The sequence below is a fragment of the Corvus kubaryi genome, unplaced genomic scaffold, assembly GCF_017639235.1.
Source record: "Corvus kubaryi isolate FWS band 111438036 unplaced genomic scaffold, C.kubaryi_AGA036_p1.0 37300, whole genome shotgun sequence".
In the NCBI taxonomy this organism is placed as follows: Eukaryota; Metazoa; Chordata; class Aves; order Passeriformes; family Corvidae; genus Corvus; species Corvus kubaryi.
The window spans coordinates 492,792-510,419 of record NW_024581093.1 but is presented as its reverse complement, the minus strand read 5'-3'; the positions used below and the strand labels follow the sequence as shown (position 1 = coordinate 510,419).

At 51.8% G+C, this 17,628-nt stretch overlaps 1 protein-coding gene across 2 annotated transcripts in view; it reads left to right on the top strand.

The window, feature by feature from the left end:
- LOC121664058 (zinc finger protein 469-like) overlaps positions 1-17,628 on the top strand; it is a 188,440-nt gene that overhangs the window by 79,405 nt on the left and 91,407 nt on the right. The window lies entirely within an intron of this gene.

Sequence of the window (17,628 nt, the reverse complement as noted above, 5' to 3'; positions counted from 1 at the left end):
TGGTTGGTTTTGTGGGAGGTCTCCTTGAAAATCTTTCGGGAGAGCAGCTCCGTTCAGCTCCAGGTGGAGGTGGGAAGATATCTTGGAATGTGCTCCCAGAGCTGTTCTAAGGGATGGTGTCAGATGGGGGTTGAGGGGGTTGGAAACTCCTGCCTGCTCCAGGCTTTGCAGTGAATCCGTGACCATCCACAGATTTTGGGGCTGGAGCAAACCTGGGTGAAATGAGAATAGGCAGGGACAGACTTAGGGTGGAATCCACCTCCAAGACACGAAAGGTGGGCACAGGTGGGGTTTGCAAAGGGCATTTTCCAGCAAAGCCTGGAGCGAGGGGCCCATGGACGCAGGGAATAGCCTTGGAAAGGAGTCTGGGAATGGGAGCCGTAGGTAGGGCTGCATTCCGGATGCGTTACAGGGATAAAAGTGCGTTTTTGAGCTGAGCTCAGCCCCTGCCAAGGGACACGGGGCCAGTTCCAGATTCCTGCCCTGACCCTCCAAACAGCCCCACATTGTTGGGCCCATGAGTCACCCTTGTGTCAGCAGCAGCACAAGCCAGGCACGTTATTCCTTCGGAGGGAAACGGCTGGGAAAGACAATTCCTGCTTTTTCAAATTCCCATTTCACCTCCAGGGTTGGCATCCAGGAGCCGGCGGTGCCTCTGCTGGGCAGCAGAACTGCGGGGTTGTGTGAGGGAAAGGGAACCACAGCAGCCCGGGGCTGGGGACAAAGCTGCCTTCCTAAAATATCCTCTGATGTCACCGCTCCTGGGTGTGGATGTCTGGAGGAGGGAGAGGACAGACTGGGACTTCTGCTGGGAAAAAAATAAACACGGAGGAGAAGTCTCCCATTGATTGGGTCTCCCAAGGAATTAGGCAGGAATTTGCTTCACATCGCTGCATATTTTTCTCCTTACCCCTTCTGAGGTTGAGGGAGGAATTTTAAGCCTCCCAAAAACTCAAGCCCTATTTTTTTTGAGGAGCACAAGGAAGAACCAGACCGAGGGTGGGAATCCCAACGGGCAGAGGTTTATTGGAAACTCTGAGCAGCTTTAAAGGCTGGGGAGAGGTTTCGAAATTAAAATAAATAAACCCCAGTGCTGGTTGGGGGCTGGCAGGGCAGGAAAACCTTGGACATGATCCACCTGGAAGACATGGCTTGATCCACCCCTGCAACAGGACTGAGGGCAGTAATCATGGAATGGTTTGGATTGGAAGGGACCTTAAAGCCCATCCCGTTCTATCCGTGGGCAGGGACACTTTCCACTATCCCAGGTTGCTCCAACCTGGCCTTGGACACTTCCAGGGATGGGGCAGCCACAGCTTCTTCTTCTCTTCCCTCCCAGGGAAGAATTCCCTCCCAGTATCCCATCTTCCCCTGCCCTCTGGCAGTGGGGAGCCACTCCCCCTTGTCCAGACACTCCATGTTCTTGTCACCCTCTCCAGCTCCCTTGGAGAGGGGCACTGGAAGAGGCTCCGAGGTCTCCCTGGAATCTCCAGGCTGGACAATTGGTTCATCCCTGCTCCGTGCACAAGCCTCATCCTGCTCGAATGTTCTCTTGGGAAGAGTGGGTGTTTCCCTGCACTCCCAGTGAGGAACTCCAAGCTCTTTCCCCCACAGATTCGCCTTGGAGAAATACTCCCACCTCCAGCTTCCCACCCATGTCCCTGCTGTGGAGCAAGCACAGTGCTTGGCCCATGGAACACATGGAAAAACCCTTCCCACAGGGCTGAAGCTGCCTGTGGAGGCTCAGGGTTCAGGGGTGTGTTGGACTGGACCTTCCTCCTGCTTCTTTTGGAAGCAAAGTTCTCCACATGTTCAAGGGAGGATGCTGGGAAGAGCTGGAATGAGGATGTGGATCATTCCAGGATGTGGATTGTGCCCTGCTGGGGGTTGGGAAGCAGCTTTAGTGTGACAGCTCCAGAATTCCAAACCTCACGGAGCACATCCCTGCTCCCAGTCCAACATCACCCTGGCTGAGCACTCCTGCCCTGGGAGTCTCCCAAAGGTGTTGCTGTGCTCCATGGGGACATCCATGGAGCAAATCCCACCGTTCCTGCTGGGAAGCATCACAAGATGGTGCTGGAAGAGCTGACAGCTCCTTCCTTATCCAAGGGTGGCCTCACAAAAGTGGGATGAGCACAGCACCAGTTCCTTTGGCAGCATCCAAAGGAATGGGGAATGTTCTCCTGAAGGATGCAAGCTCAGGGCTCCAACACCAACAGGAAAGAAAACAGGGAGGGTGTTTGAGGAAAGCTGGAATGGCTCTGGGATTGAGGCTGGTGGCATCTGGATGGGAGGGAATCCATGCCAAGGGCAGGCGGGGAGGGTGAAGCCTTGGTGGCATTAGGAAATTCCATAAAAAATTCATATTTTCTCCTGACCTTTCAGTTTCTGGAAATGCAGACACAATAAACAAATGTGGAAGGGAGGAGCTGGCGCTGGAATATGAGGCTGGAGCAGAGTGGAAAGTGGAAAGCAAACAAGGAAGCAATTAAGGGCACAATGAAGGGAATTAAGCACCGTGCACTTCATTCCGGAGTTATTTATACTCCGAGGCAGAACTAAAAATAAACATAGGATTTCCACAAGGAAAACAAGCTCAGTTCCCTCTTTTAAACAGCTTTATGGAGCTGTGATGGTCATAGATGGAGAAATTCCTTGGATCTCCTTCTCCATGTCCTGGTTTTTGCCTACAGCAGGGATTTTATAGCTGGAGGCTGGGATTGCAGAGCTCTGGGAAGGCTCTGCTGAGGCTCCTGCAGCATTCCAGAGCAGGGCAGTCACTGCTTTCCAAGTGGAATCACCACTCTGGAGCTTCTGGATACCACCAGGCTCTGAAGATTAAATAATCACCCTTGTGATCCTTGGCTTGGAGCCAGGACAGCGGCAGGATCGACGCAAACCTGGCGGAGGAGGTTCCAGTGTAGCAAAGAGCAGCTCCCGGTGGGGTTGGGACTCCCTGGGATGGTGGAGGGAATCTGGGAAGAGCAGAGTTTTCTCTGGGATACCTGCAGGTGTGGAGTCTGAACCCCCTCAGGGATCTCCTCCAGGGCTTTAATGCTCATCGTGGCTTTGCTGAATTGGGATTTTGGGGGGGAAAGCAGGATTTGGAGGTGGTGAATACCCACAATGACTTTACCCAAAATTTGGGCTTTTGGAGTGCGTGGAGATGAGTGAGGAGATGCAGGTGGATTTACCTCCTTGTGGAAATTATCCTGGATGGGATAACATTGATCCTTCCACTGTGGGAGCCCTTCTCAGAATCCCTCTGAGCAGGCAGGAATCCTGGAATGGTTTGGGTGGGAAGGGACCTTCAAAAGTCACCTCATCCAACCCCCTTTGATGAGCAGGGACACCTTCCCGAGGATCCGGCAGCATTCCCATCTCCCTGTAAACACTGGGGTGTGTTCCCACTTGGAAACCTTTCCCAATCCTGGTTTCCCAACCTCTGGGGTCACATAAAGGTGGTTCAAGGTGCTTTTCCCATTCCGTGCTCCCGCTCTGGCTGTCTGTAGGCACTGCCTGTATCCATGCTGGGCTGGGGACAGTCACCATAATCTTGGATCATTTATGGATCCAGCTTTAGCTGTTAAACCCATCTTTTGGGAGTGAGTAGAATTCCCTCCTGGCATGAAGGGTTGGCACTTTGGATAATTCCCTTTTCACGTCCACGAAGACGGAGAGCTCGGAATCTCCTCCCTGCTGGGAGTGCAGGGTGACAACTGCTTTGCAAATGGATTCCTTCTCCTCCAGGATTGTCCTGGATCCTTTTGGATCATCCGAAATCCACGTTGCTTGTGGGAATCATTAATTTGCATAAGGCTCGGGAGATGTTCTGGAAGGGCTCATCAGTGCTAGACATTGTTATTAATTCTCTGAAGTTTAGATTGTTGTTGTTTTGTCTGAGGGCAGGATTGTGATTCCCAGTGATCCCGGGAGGAGCGCGGTTAGTGGAGCTGTGGTCCGTAAACACTGGATGTACTCAGGAACACACGGGGAAAGGGGATGGAGGGGGATTTGCCTCATTTGCCAATCAGTAAAAGGTCTCCATGGATATTTCTGGAATGTTTATGCTTTTGCTCTTCTGAGTTTAGATGAAGGATGGGAAACGTCCCGGGCCAGCTGCTTTGGAGCCTTTAGAAGGGAGTGGAAATGAGGGGGGATAAAAAGATCAAGTGTGGCGAGTGCTACTTGTTCTAAATCCTTCGCTCCTCGAGTATCCAGGCCCTGGATACTTTATCCAGGCACTTCAGTCTCTTATTAATAAATTAACTAACATATTCATTTATTTATTTATTGCCTTCCCGCTGCTTTTCTCAGGCTGCCACTTTAAGGACAGAGATGTCCCAGAGAAAGAAAAAAAATCATCTCTCGCTTAGCAAGTTAAGGGAGGTGGGATCCCAAATCCTAGGTCAACTTCTAATCCCTCTGGACCAATTCAACTCCTGGGAACTCCTCCTGGCATTCCCCTGGTTATGGGATATCCAAAATGTGGCTTGTGCCTCTCTCCTACCTGAAGGTTTTGGTGTGGGGTTCATTGAGCTTGAGATTCCCTTGTTCCAGGAAGGTGGGATCCTTCCTAGGGATGGACCAGGAGCTGTCCTTTGATCCACAGCCCCCAGCACTGACCAGCAGAGGTGATTCCCAATGTCCCCATCCCATGGATGCTCCCTGGCACCAGCACAGACCCGCCCGGACTCCCTCAGTTCTCCCTCCTTGAAACCCCTCTGAATTTCCACCCAAATGTGGTTGGGTTTTTCTGCTCTCCTGCGCTGTTGGATTGTCTCGTTTGGGCTGTGAAAACTCCAAATTATCTCCAGCTAAGGAATAAAATGGAAGGAATTCTTCCCTGGGAGGGTGGGGAGTGCCCAGAGCAGCTGCGGCTGCCCCATCCCTGGAATGTCCAAGGCCAGGCTGGAGGGGGCTTGGAGCAACCTGGGATAGTGGAAGGTGTCAGGGTTGGAAGTGGATGATCTTTAAGGCCTTTTCAACCCAAACCAGTCTGGAATTCCATAAAACCAATCATAGCTAAAAAGCCCCTGAGGAGCTTTGGGAGCTGTGCTGGCCCTGGGAAATGGGAAAACGAACTCATTTTCCTTGGATTTCCTGTGATGTTGTCCCAAACGTGCATTCACTGAGACTTTTCAGGAATGTGACACTGCCTGTGGAGCTGATTCCTTGCTTAGACCGTGGTGCTGATGCACAGGGATGTGGAACAGATTTTATTCCTCTCCTCTGGAGTTTGCTCTCCTCTTTCCTCAGCTGGGATCTTTTCCTTCTGGTCTTTCCCTCAGTCCTTCCCTTGCCAGCCGCATCCCCGCCCTCTGCTCCTCATGTTTTAAAGCTGGAAAAGCTCAAAGAGGTGATTTATTGTCCTGTACAGACAGGATTGCATCTCCTTACCTCCCACTTGGAAGTGATTTTTCCACTTGTTGTCCTTGAGCTGTTGCACAACCCCTCTGGCAAAGCCACGGCGCTGGGCAGGGATGAGGGGTGTGCTGGGAATTCCTGCCGGGAGCAGCCTCTGGAGCCTCCAGAGGACCAGAATGGGTACTGTGGCAAGAGAGGGGGAAAGGGGGCTGGGTTAGGGTTGGTTATTTCTGTACCGTGAGGATTTTGGGGCTTGCTGACACCATGTCCCCCTGTAAAATGTGTCCTTTGGGGACAGAGGAGGGAAAACCCATAGGGAATGAGGCACCGCTTGTGGGGGGAATGCCATCCCAGCCAAGCTAAGCCTGAGCCTGAGACCGTTTTCCACAATTCCCTCCGTGGGCTGGCGTCACAGTCACCAACTGGGCCTGTCAGGAATGATTTACAAACCCAACCCAAACACTGGCAGCATCCAAAACTGCCACAGGAAGCACGGGAAAGACAGGAAAGGGATGCTCTGCCCCTGGCAAGCCCCGCTCCTTGCTGCCTCCTGCTTTGCATTAAGCTGGGACTCACAAAACCAAACAAACAACTCTCCCTGCTGAGGGGAGCAGAGGGGAGGGCGTTGGAAGGGGGCTGTGTCTCGGAGCCAGGGTTTTCAGGGATCACAATCCATGGCAAAGCCGAGCTGCTCCAACGTGGTTTGCGTTAAATGTTCTTTTCCTCCCTTGCAGAAGCCATGGATACACAGGGAGCTCATTGCACACGCTGCGTTTGTTCCTTGTCTTTTCTTTTTATTCAGATCACATTTTTTAGAGGTTAAAGTTTTGGGGGTTTGAAGGGAGGAATTCTTACAATGGTTAGAACTGCTTCTTCCTTGGAAATTCTCCTAAATCCCACTCAGAAGTGGATATGGAAGAACCCAGCAGATGAAAGCAAAGCAAACCATTTGTAGCAATCTGAGATGAATTTATAAAGTGTTTTTAACGAGCTGAAAATTTGGAGGGCAATGATTTCCAGTCACTCGACATTTCGGAGAGGATGATTTCAAGAGGTTGTCAACAAATAGTAGCTCTTGTCTTGGTCCTGCATTCCCAGTGGGAATTTCCAGTCCCAAAAGTTTGAGATATGATTCAGTCCAAGCTTTAATTTTCTGGTGCTTTTTGTGTTTAATGCGAGGCGTTTCTGGAGTCCCACCGCAATTGTTCTCCCATTAGCACTGAAACCCAACTCCTGCTCTGAAACAGCCAGACGTGGGGATGTGGGATTGGGAACAGGTGTGGGATCGGGAATGGGTGTGGGATTGGGAACGGGTGTGGGATCGGGAATGGGTGTGGAATTGGGAATGGGTATGGTGCTGGTTGTTGGTGGCGAGTGCAGGTGGGATTGAGCTTGGTGCCGCCTCAAGGGACACCGAGGGACATCGGGCAGAGTCATGGGGCAGAACTGGAGCAAAACCGGTTTGTAGGTCACCCAGATTTGGGGATTTGGGGAGAGAATAAAGCCCTGGGGGTGTTGTCTCCAATCTCCCTCTGTAGGGTTTTGGTGCCTCCCCAGTGGGATGAGCTGTGTGGGGACAGCCCAGGTTTGCAGCCCCAAGTCCCTCCCCAGCCCCGCTCTCCAGGATCAACTCCAGCTCATAAACCTCGAGCTCAGAAGGGAGCACTTGTGCCATAAACTCATCAGGGAAGGGCTCAAATCCCACAAACACCCTCCCCCTCACTGGGGACCCCTCAGGATCCCGAGGAAGTGCCTCATTAACAAGGAGCGGGGCCTCGGGACTGTGGCAGCCCAAGGGGGCAGGAATTCCTGCCACTCCTTTGCGCCCTGCTAACGAGGTAAATGGCAATTAGCCGGGCCAGTGCTGCGTCCATGCCCTGGGCTCGTGGATCGCGTGGCCAAGGCGTGGAGATGAGCTTGTGTTTGCCATGGAAATGAGGAATTCGGAAGGTTTGTGTGATGAGGAGCCTCTTCTCCTCCTCTTCACCTGCCCTGCTGCAGTGTTGATTTAGTGCTGCTCTCCCCCATTTTTCCAAAATCCCCTTCCCACCTCTCCTTTTGGATACATTCTCTTCCACGGACGCCGTGTTGTCCTCAAGGGCTGCCGCTCTGAGTTTTAAAGGATTTGGGTGGAAACCAGAGTCAGGTCACGTTTTTCAGCAAAAAATGGGGTTCGTGCCCAGTGATGTCATTGTGGGATCTGGAGGTGCCAGGCAGAAATTCCTGATTCAGGAATTAGGCTTAGGCAGGTCCTCTAGGCCCAGCCTTCTGCCCAGGCTTGCCCTGCTGAGTACGCTGGGGATTTCTCCAGCGGAGCAGAAAGCTCCAGCAGCATTCCTGGGATGCCATCCAGGGAGGGATCTGCGGAAGGGCAGAGCCTCTGCGCTCGCCCAGGTTGTGTCAATGGGAAAAACACAACCAATTCCTTAAAAATGTGGGATCGTGGAGGGGTGCAATGTGCAGCTGGAGCCCCTTCCAGATGTGTGAGGAGGAGGGGCATGCAAATGCCTCAAAATACCATTAAAATACCTTTAGAATACCATTTAAAGAGCATTTAAATTCCATGAAATTCCACTTAAATTCCATTTATTCCCCACTGCTGGGGTTCACCCCAAAAGACCCTTTAACACTTCCACCCAGATGTTTGGGTGCTGATGGGTCCCCTCTCATTTGCTTTAAAAGCCAAAACTCGCTCACAGCTGCTTGAAAAAATCAAGAGGGACATTTTGTAGCAGGAATAATAACGCTGAAGGAAGGAATCCCTGGTGGATTTCCCCAAGCTTTGCTGCTTAATGAACCAACTGATTGAGCCTGTGGGGTTGAAATAATCCTTCCAAGGACCTTGGAGCCGTCCCATTAAGTCAGGGGAAAGATTTTACAGCCTGATTTTTGTTAATGAACCTGGACTTTGTTGTCAGAGGAAGAATTGGGGCTTTCTCCAGCCTGACTTGAGGTGCAGGTGAAGAAATTTAATTTCTTGCCCTGCGTTTTCAGCTGACACCTCATCATCAGTAAAAGTTGTAATGTTTCTTTCTCTTCTTTCCTTATGAACTGAGGGACAATGGAGAGGTTTGTAGGAGGAAAATCCCCCGAGCTCTGTTTAATGCAAAGACAACTCCTCCTTCAGCTCAGGAAATCCCTCAGCTGATGATTTTTTTTTTAGGCTGGGGGAGGGGAAAAAAAAAAATCACAGTGTGTTTATTGTATTCTTAAACCCTTCTTTCAAATCTGCCTGTGGCCACTTCCAGAGACGAAAAACCGAGCTGGATGGACCTGGGGAAGTGATTATCACCCTTGGTGCTGTCAGGGTGCTGTTGTCTGTAATTAGTGTTGGGGAGTTGGTGAGGGATGGCTGCACAGAGGGGGTTTTGTTGGCATCGTCCTCATCCTGCTTTTCTTCCCACCTTTCCTCGGCTGCTCCCTGGCTTTTCCTCTGGCTGTGGTTCCACCAGCCTTTCTCAAGAGGTCAGTCTTGGCTGGCTTTTGTGGGTTTGCTCTCCCACCTTGCACTCCTGAGGTGCTCCAGCCTCCCGGGTGGGATTTATTTCCCCTCGGATACCAGAGCAGGGTCAGCCCCATCGCGGAGCAAATGCCACATTTCCAGAGGAAGGGTTTCCTATCTGTGTGCCCTTTAATGTTGCTGATCCTCTCCCAAATCCAAGGGAAGGGAATTCAGGGAATAACTTTGTGTGGAAGGAATGGACTCATATCAGGGATCCCACAGATCTGAGTGGGGGCAAAGCACTGATGGGATTTGGGTTCCCTGCAAATTTAAAAGCTCTGGATCCACTTAAACCCTTAGAATACCTGCGGATTTACTTCGCTCCTCACCAGTGATCCCTCTCAAAATACAAATTGGGGTCTGAGTTGAAAATCCTTCCCTCGTGGAAGCCAAAGACAAAACTCCCCTTTCCTTGGGTGGCACCAGGATTCGAACCTTGCCAAAGCCTGTTTGACCTCCTCCTGCCTTGGAGCAGCCAGGGGACGAAGGAAGTTGCTCCAGAGTGACCCAGACAGGCTGTGGGTGAAGCCTGTTGGGAGAGAGCCCCTCGGGAGGAGGCAGCTTCATCCCCGTTCCCACCAAAGCCGTTTGGCTCCCAGTTGCCAAAGCAGTGCCAAGCCCCAGTGACCTCTCAGCCGCCTCGCTGTGCTCCGAGGGTTTGCAGTGGAAAAAGCTCCTTCTTGGGAGGGAATCTTGCTCTTTCCTCCCAGGAGAGCCTCCAGCAGTGACTCAGCCCTTCAGCATCCCAGCTTCCCGGATCCCTCCGGTTTTTCAGCGGCTCCGAGGCTCGGGGAGAATCCGTGTGCTCGCCTCGGAGCCGGGCTGATGTCACCTCCTGCTCTGGCTTCCCTCAGCTTTCCAGGCTGCCCGGAGTGCACAGCTTTGATCTCAGTCTCCGTCACCGCTCCTGGCTCAAGCCCCGACTGGCTTCTCCTGGAATGATGACATTTTAAAAAGGCTTTGGAATGACAGAGGTCCCGGAGGAGACGGAGGTGAAGCTCACTGGAAGTCAAGACCTGGCTTTCCAGAAGATCCAAGTCGCTGCCTGCCTGTTTCAGGCAGAGCTGCAAACCACAATCAGCATTTGGAACGGGAATTTTCATTTCCAGATATTTTCTGCGAGGGACCCTGCAGGGCAAACACTTTGAGAAGGAATTCTGGGATTCTGGGAAAAGTGGAAAAACAAGTACACCAAATTTGGGAAGGAGACAACTGCTCCTCAGTAAAAGAGGAGCTGGAAAATGAACTGGAAGATGTGTCCAAGCCCTGAATGGGAATCTGGGACAGATTTCCAATACCTCCATCAGGTGCTGATTTTACTTGGGATGAATGGATTGCCAGGTGGCTGCCGCAGACTGGATGGATCCCAAGGGGGCCCAGCGCCCTGGGAATGAGGGAGGTGTTGATTATCTCTGGTTGCTCCATCCCAGCAGAATGTTTTGGCCCTTTGGGGTGGAAAACTGCACCAACAGAGCACGTGGGAGCAGAGCTGAGCTTTTCCTTCCCACCAAATCTGTCCGTGATTTGTGCTGTGCCTGCTCAGCCCCGAGGAATTCCAGCGCTGGAGGATGGAGTTGTGTGGGCAGTGCTGTTAATGAGGCCACTGTGTTGATCAAACCTCAGCCTGGAACATTATCCCAGACAAGTCCCTCTCTCCCTCTGCCCTGACTGAGTGGACAGACCAGAGAAGGTCCTCCAGGCTCATTTTTTGGGATTCAAAGAGAGGTTGAGCAGGGCTGGTGCCAGAGATTGCACAACTCTGCCCGATTCAAACCAGCTCCAGACCAGCAGTGGATGCCTGGTGAGGGCTCGTTAGGGATGATGAATAATTAGGTGTGAAATTTTCAGGAATGGCAGCTCCAGGGTTGCCGAGGAGTGTGGGAATGAAGGGAGGAGTGGGGAGGAATCCATTTAGCACCAGCTCAATCTGCAGCCTGGGTTTTCCGTGGGAGACTGGCAGCGCTGGCATGAGGAAAACAGGTGACTTGGGGAAGGGTTGGATTTCCTTCCCTTCCCCCCCAGCTTTTCCCCAGCGGTGCCGATCTGCCAGCTCTGCTCCGAGGAGAAGTGACACATCCAGCACTTCCAGCCAGGAACTCCAGCCCAAATCCCTGGCCTTTGCTAACAACTCAATGTTGTGTCATATTCCAGGCCACCCGTGAACCTCGGAGAAGTCCGAAATGCCAGGAAACCTCCCTGTCCAACTCTTCCAGAGGGATCAGGAAGCAACAGAGGTGGTCACAAGCTGCAGCTTGTGATGGTGCCACCACTCCCAGCTGTTGGGTTTGTGGTGGAGCCTCCATCTCTGGAGATATTCCAGAACCATCTGGACACAACCCAGTGCTCCGGGATGACCTGGCTCGGGCAGGGAGGTTGGACCAGATGAGCCATTGTGGTCCTGTCCAAACAGACCTATCCCAGGATTCTGTGACGTAGATAATGATGGTGAAGGTGTTTGCTGGGAAGGATGGAGGCAGGCTGATCCAGGATCGTTTTTCCATGCCTTTTAGCTGCTCTCAGGGCTGGAAGGAGGGTGTGATCCACGCTGACATCTCAGCAGATTCCTGGGAATTATCCCAACAATCCCTTCTACTCCAGATGTGATAAGAGGTTTCAGACTGTTGCTTCCTAAATCAGCATCCAGGAAGGGACGCTGCTGCTCCCTGGGGCTTCTTCCATGGCTTCTGTCAGCCACAAGTTGAAGGGAAAACCCAACAATTCCTCTTCGTTGGAAATGTCCCCAATCTCCAAACTATTTTTCTTGCCTGCACTCATCAGACATCTGCAAGGATCAAAGAGATTTCACAGTTTGGGCTTGTTTTTCAGTCTTGGGACCTTTTTCCCTAAAATCTGTCAAGTCCCCAAAGCCAGTGCCACAGGAATTGCTGAGCGAGGGAATTGTTTAGTGCAGCTCCTCGGACTCATGTTTTACATGGAAAATGTGTTGATTTGGGCAGGTGCCAACCAGGAAATTCCAAAAAGCTGGAGATGGCCCCATTACAAACAGTTTAACCAACCTCAGATGTCCCTTTGCTATCGGAATAGGGAGCACATGGTCCTGGAAATAATGAGATAATTAATGAATACACAGAAATTAAACCCTTTGGCTGTCTCTGGGAAACCCTGAATCCAATGGTTCCAGCTGAAATCTCCCCGTTGCACCCGTTTGCCCTGGAATGGGCGTTTTTCCAGCAGCCTCTCAGGATCTGAGGTTGGATTTTGCATCTCGTGTGCGTCACACTCGAATCCTGCACTTTCCTCCTGAGGAAAAGCTGGATGAGAGGCGGAGGCAAAACAGGGATGCGGCTGCTCCAAGGCACAAGGAATTGGCGGGAGGAGGGATGTGGTTGGGAAAAGTGGGAGAGACGAGTGCCCATCCAAGGAGAGCTGCACTTCCCTCTTCTCTTGCCTGACTCCCGTCCTGCTGCTGCCACTTCGTTCCTGGAGCCTAAAAGCTGAGGGAAGGAGGAATTGAGGCAGGAAAATCTCGGGAAAACTCACGGCCCTCAAAGCAGGGAGCCTGGAGTTGGATTTTCCATCTCTCCTTTGGTATCCTGATAATCATGAGCCCGTTTAAGGAGGAGACTGCTGGGAGCTCTCGTGGCTTGTAAGGAAATCAGGTCACTTGTTGTCGTGCCAGAAGATGGATCCAGGAGTCCCACTCTGGGCATCCAGCCATGGAAATACTGTCCCAGTTTTTCATTCTTGTGTCAGGGCTTCCGTTCCTGGGGTTGGGATCAACACATGGATCTGGACGTGTGTGTGTGTGTTTTCCCCTCAGAGGGAGGAGGAGGGAGAACAGTGTCCAAAGGAGGCGCCTTCAAAGTCATGAGGATTGGGAAAGGTCTTCTTCCACCTTCCATGGTGGTGGGAAGGATTGGAGATGTCAAGGATGAGGGATGTCCCCTATCCCATAGCTTGATGCTGAGTTATCTGGGGTCTGGAGGGGATTCCTACAGCCTTCTGCACTTCAGGGATCTCCACCCTTGGAGCATCCATCTCTCTTGGAGCAGGAATCAGGAACACTGCATTCCCCGAGCCCGGGAGGGAGCAATGAGCTGTGCACTTGAACATCTTCAGCCCTTTCCTCGCTGAGCTCCAGCATCGCTGTTTGACCTCGAGCATTCTGGGGAGATTGGAGCCATTTTTAGCTGCCGAGGGGGAGGGAGGCAGAGAGAAATTCCAGGAGGTTGGAGTGGCATCCCCGACACAATGGGAACTTTTCTTAGCAATTTTCCACTGTGCTGCAAATGGCAAAGATCATGGATATATTTGCGTGTCTCAGACTGTCCTGGGGAATTAACTTGCCCTGCGTTGGGGTAATAAATTTCACATCACAATAATTTCAGCGTTGGGAGGGAGATCTTTGTTCTTACCTGGTGCTCAACCCCAAAAAACCCCAGGTTTAAGAAGCTGGATCCCTTAGTGGGACCAAGAGGAGGTGGCAGGTGGGCAGTGCCTTTGCTCTGAGGATGATTGCACTCCTCAGCCCAGTGGAACCTTGTACATTCCCAGCTGGAGTGACGATAAGAACGGTTTTTACTCTGGAATAAGTCAGGATTGGAGCAGATTTAGGCTTGGCTCTGTGCAGGACGTGCAGCTCTTGGCTGCCTGAAAGCAATTAGCCCAAGAAAACAAGGCAGAACCAACTGGGACTCGTTGCAGCTTCCAGAGCCATTGGATCAGGCTCTCCTTGACTCCAGGCCGTGGCCCTGTTGGGTTTTTTCCCCCCCAGTTTGAGATTTTGCCCAGTGCTTGCCGCAGGGGGAGTTGTGTGGTCTGGATGGAGCTGCCGCGGGTGTCTTCCCTGCTGTGGGACCTGGAGCATCCCCAAAGCACTGGCTGAGGGCAGGGTGGAGGCTCAGAGGGTTCTGCCTCTCCTTGTCTTCATAGGTGGGGGGATTTGGACCCTTCTCCCAGGGAACAGGGCTTTGTGAAGGTGCTCAAGCTCTGGGATGAGATTCCTTGGGCTTGTAAACTGAAAGAGAGGAGGTTTTAGATGGGATATTGGGAAGGAATTCCTGGCTGTGAGCTGGGGGAAGCCTGGCACAGGGTGCCCAGAGAAGCTGTGGCTGCCCCTGGATCCCTGGCAGTGCCCAAGGCCAGGCTGGACAGAGCTTGGCTCACCCTGGGACAGTGGAAGGTGTCCCTGCCCATGGATGGGAGTTGGAACAAGAGGATCTTTTAGATCTTTTCCAACCCAAACCACTCCATGATTCCATCAATACAAACCAAGTGCTGTATGAATGAGACACCTCTGCTCTGCTGGTCCCAAACCCCATCCCTGATGCACGAGCCCAAGGGAAAAGGCACATTCCCGACAGCGGGAAGGTCGGAATGGCCTGCAGAGCATCTGTTTGTCCGTTCTGCTCCCAGAAAAGTCCTTCCCGCTTGGTACATCTGGACAACAAATGCGCCCTCCTGGGGAAACTCAGGTTCGACCCCTGCTCCTTTTGTGGAAGAACAAATCGAAGACAAACGTGGAACATTTGCTCTGGGAATCTCCTGTCAGCGCCACGGAGAGGTCGGGAACTGGCTTGGCTGTCCTGCTCCTGTCACGGATTTATGGAGACGTGGCTGGAGATGCACGGCCTGGAGCCCATTCCTTGTGTTTGGCTGAGGCTGGGGAAGACAGAGCCGCTCTCTGAAGCAGGGGAATTGAGGATGTTGTCATTTTAGATCCCTGATTATCGGTGTTCATGGGAGCAGCGAGTCCCACCGCGTGCCAGCCAGTGGGATCTTCCATGGCACGGCCGCCATCGGGATCTGCCCCAGGTCCTTGGGTTCATGGCTTGAGTTGCTGAGATGATGAACATTGATCCAAGAGCGCAATTAATTACATTTATTAAATAATTGGGTGCTTTCTCCTCCTTCCGCTTTGCACCCACAGGGCTGGTGCCAAGCTCTGCACAGACTCTTGCACAGGCAAGGCCTGGATCCAGCTTTTCCTTTGGATTATGGATTTCAACCAGCCAGTTTCATTTTTTTGGGTTGGTCCATGGTTCTCTTCCAGTTCCCGTTGGTTCTTCCAGACAGGCCCCGGGGCCTTTCCTTTTGTGCCAAAAACTGGAGATTTGACAGCCAACCAAAACAACTCCATCCCTTCATCCCTTGTCACTCCTGGAAAATTAAGGAATGTCTCTTCTTTTTTTGTTATTATTTGTGACACAACTTTGGTTTAGAACACAAAGCCTGCTCTGCATCCTGCCACTCCAACACTGTCCCAGATTTCGGCAGCAGATCTGGTGGCAGATGGTCCCAAGCAGATGGGTTTAAGCAGATGGGTTTAATTAGGCCAGACTCAGTGGCAGATCCCTGGGATGCTCAATCCCTGCCTCATTCCCTCCTTTCTTCAGCCATCAATGAAGCCATTGAGAGAACCTTTAATAAAGAAACAACACAAAACCATTTTTGGACAGGCAGTGGGATGGAAAATGACTCATAGGGAAACAGGGATGAAGTCCACTCTAGGATTAGGCATTCCATGTGTCGAGTTTCTGTTGGGGCTCCAGGAATGCTGTGGTTTTTCTCTCAGGATGATGCCAGCGTGGAATGATGTCAGTGTGGAGAATTTGGTCAGGAGGAGCTGGTGGAGTCTGGTGGTTACTCACAAATACAGGTCTTTCAACATCTGGGAAATCCGTGACCAGCGCTTTTTGGGAGGCTCCAGGCAACTGCAGTGTTTCCAGCCAGGCTGAACGCCATGAAAGCTGCTGGAGTCATGTTTTCTCTCCTCCCTCATTTTTGTAGGACCTACTTTTTTTCCCTTGGGATTGGGTGCAAACAAACTGGGCAGGGCTCTTTGTGTTGGTTTAGTCCTACCAGAGGATGGATCCAGTCCTGGGAGGAACGTGCATGATATTGATGGGAACAACGAGGAAAATCCTTAAGGGATGGAGGAAAAGCGGGAGAAATATCCTGCACAATTAAAGTTGGGAACCCAGTGGGTGGTGAGCACCAAAAAGGCTTTGGGAGGAGAAACCTTAATCCATTAACCCTTGATCCTCCTGTGTGAATATTGATGGGAAAAGGGACATTTCTAGGGGCACTTGGACTCGTTCCAGCAACTCATCTGCAGAGTTAAGGAGATTCCTGAGGGGAATGGTGCCCGGTTTCCCTTTCCTTGTATCCTGTGATCCTTGTTTTCAACACTGTAATCCCTAAACCCACGGCTGTATCCAATTTTTTAGGAGGTGCTTCCTTCCCGTTATTTATGTGAATTGATCGTTCGAAAGGGAGAAGAATAAAACACTTTCAAAATTTTGTTTGCCAAAACTTTCTCCTGAAAAATCTCCCGCCCATGAGCTTGTCTGGAGCAGGGATTAATTAATGAGTAATTAATTAGCTTTAATTTTCCTACCATGGCAGTCTCTACCTGCTGCATAATTGACCTTAACACCAAATTAATGGGAAATATAAACATAACCCCCTAGAGTATTTGTAAATATTATAAAGAAATTATTGGAGAATCCTGGAATGGTTTGGGCTGGAAGGGACCTTAAATCTCATCCCATCCCACCCCCTGCCGTGGGAAGGGACAATTCCCACTATCCCAGGTTGCACAATTGTTGTTGTTGGCACCTAAATGTGGATTGGTGGGAAAAGGAGGGAAGAGCCACCAGTTAGGCTCCTTTCCAGGGGCTCCCAGTGCTGGGATGAGCTGCTGCATTCCCGGGATGCAGCAGCATCCAGGTGGTGCAGGAACAACGTGGCCCAAGGACAGCATCAGCCGGGAGAAGCCCTTCTGGCCACATCCCATCATGGGAATGGCATGTGCCATTCCTTCCATCCAGTTATTCTTCATGGGCTCGTTGACCTGGAACTAAGCTCTCGGAAAAGCCGGGATTCCAACCTGTCCGACTGCGAGCAGGGAGCGATGAGGCTCCAGGGCAAGGGGCAGACGTGTGGGGGAAGCCTGCGTGCCATTCCCATGGATGTTTTTAGGGGATTAAAGAGGGAATGATCGCTCTCCAGGCCTGTCTCGAGGTTGAGGAATTACCTGTAGGGGCTGCTGGAATCCACTTTTGGATGACTGGAGATTTTTTCCTATCTGCAGTGACAGGAGGCGAGTCCAGCAGGCTGCAAACGGCCCCGGAGCTGTCAGAGGAATGATGGCCGCTCCCCGTGGCTCCATGGAAAGCTGATCCATGGCTGGCTGCGCTGGGAGCTGGGAAAGGTTCTGCCCCTGGCCATGGACAGACCTTCCATGGGGAGCCTGGGGACAGGGGACACCCAGCCTGTGCCTCAACCTGGGCTCTGGCTGCTCCACCACTTGGGTTCGGAGAGGAAGGGAGGATGAGGAGGACTCGGTGGAAATTCCTGCCTTTCCTGAGGTTCGGTGTTGCCGGATCTCTGAGAAACGCCCCCATTTAGCACAGGGAAGATGGTGTTGGAGTGGGACAATTTGGGTCTCCATCACTTAGGTCATCTCCGTGGGTCTGGAGGAACCACTCCTCCCAAGGGCCTGGCTAGGAACTGGAATGATGGGAAGTGTTTGGGGCAAGAGCTGGAATTTTGGGAGCTCTGAGGAGCCCTAATTCCATCCACAGCATCATCCCAGATGTGCAACTTGCTGGGAAACCCTTCCCAGCCCCGTTCCTGGAGGACAGGGATCAGTTCCACTGTCACAAGGGACTTTTGCTCTGCCTTGCAGCTTTTTCTCCTCACATTCCTCGGGTGCTTTGCCTTGTTGCTGTTCCATTGCTGAAATCCCTGGATAAAGAGAAAAGTGGGAAAGCAGAGGAGCAGCAACACAGATC